This window comes from Panthera uncia, chromosome D2, assembly GCF_023721935.1.
Source record: "Panthera uncia isolate 11264 chromosome D2, Puncia_PCG_1.0, whole genome shotgun sequence".
Classification (NCBI taxonomy): Eukaryota; Metazoa; Chordata; class Mammalia; order Carnivora; family Felidae; genus Panthera; species Panthera uncia.
Window position 1 is genome coordinate 71,956,466 of NC_064818.1, and position 1,145 is coordinate 71,957,610.

The window sequence follows — 1,145 nt, forward strand, 5'->3', positions numbered from 1 at the left end:
AATTCTGCTTACAAATTATATTATCCTATATATTCTTCTAGTAATGGGCTATATATATATATATATACACATATATACATGTATATATATACGTATATATATATACACACATTTGTATATATATATACATGTGTATATATATATACATATATATGTGTGTATATATACGTGTGTATATATATGTATATATGTGTGTGTATATATACGTGTGTATATATATATGTATATATATGTGTGTATGTATATCTATACGTGTGTATATATATATACATATATATATATATAACTTACCGTTTTAATCATTTTTTTCAAGTGTAACCTGATAATTTATTTGTGAAAAGAGCTAGTTTTTGATGAGAAAAACTCAATCCTTTCCTTGGAAACATAAAGAAACCCCCAAATATGGAAGCTTCACACATTTTCACGTCAACCTTGCACAAGGGGCCGTGCTAATCTTCTCTGCATCGTTCCCATTTTAGTATACGTGCTGTCGAAGCGAGCACTGTTTTAGTCATTTTTAACGGTACAATCCAATGACATGAAGTACACTCACCCTGTTGTGCTTATCTATCTTTTAAAAATTACGTAAGAAACCTTTCCTAAAACTTTTAGCAACGGACAAGTGGATTGAAGGCTTCTGGGAGAAAAAGCAGCCCCCACGCCACTGTGCCCGCTTCCCGGGGTCCAGAGAGCGCTTGGAAGCCTATGCGTTTATCTCGTGTGACGTATATATTTCGGCCAGGTTTTATCAGCTGCGAGACTTCGTCACTCGCTGCCACTGAGAGATCGTCTCGATTCCAGGCGGCCTCTTCCTCCTTCGATTTTTGCAAAGCGATGCCTCCCCAACCAGATTTACATTTTCAAAAACCCTTCAGATAATCACAAACCCAAGAAACTTCCCCTCCTCTGAGGTTTAATTAGGAGAAACTGTCTTTCTAGTACTTCCAAGAGCCTTGCTCTAAATTTCTCAGCGGAAAGAGAAGGTTCACGGTGGATGAGTGGGAGCACGCAGAACCTGTGAACAGCCGTCCCCTCTGTCCCCCCTCTCTGCCTTGCAGCAGAGATAAAGCCACGTTGCAGATCACTGAAATCACATTGTGAGTGTGCCCTGTATCATTAGGACCCAGAGAATGGGGATGATCGCA

At 38.7% G+C, this 1,145-nt stretch overlaps 1 non-coding gene across 1 annotated transcript; it reads right to left on the reverse strand.

Moving 5' to 3' along the window:
- Positions 1-398: 398 nt before the first annotated feature.
- LOC125933556 (U6 spliceosomal RNA) lies at positions 399-503 on the reverse strand. Its single transcript, XR_007460988.1, has one exon. It is a non-coding gene; the product is annotated as a U6 spliceosomal RNA (small nuclear RNA).
- Between the last annotated feature and the right edge of the window lie 642 nt (positions 504-1,145).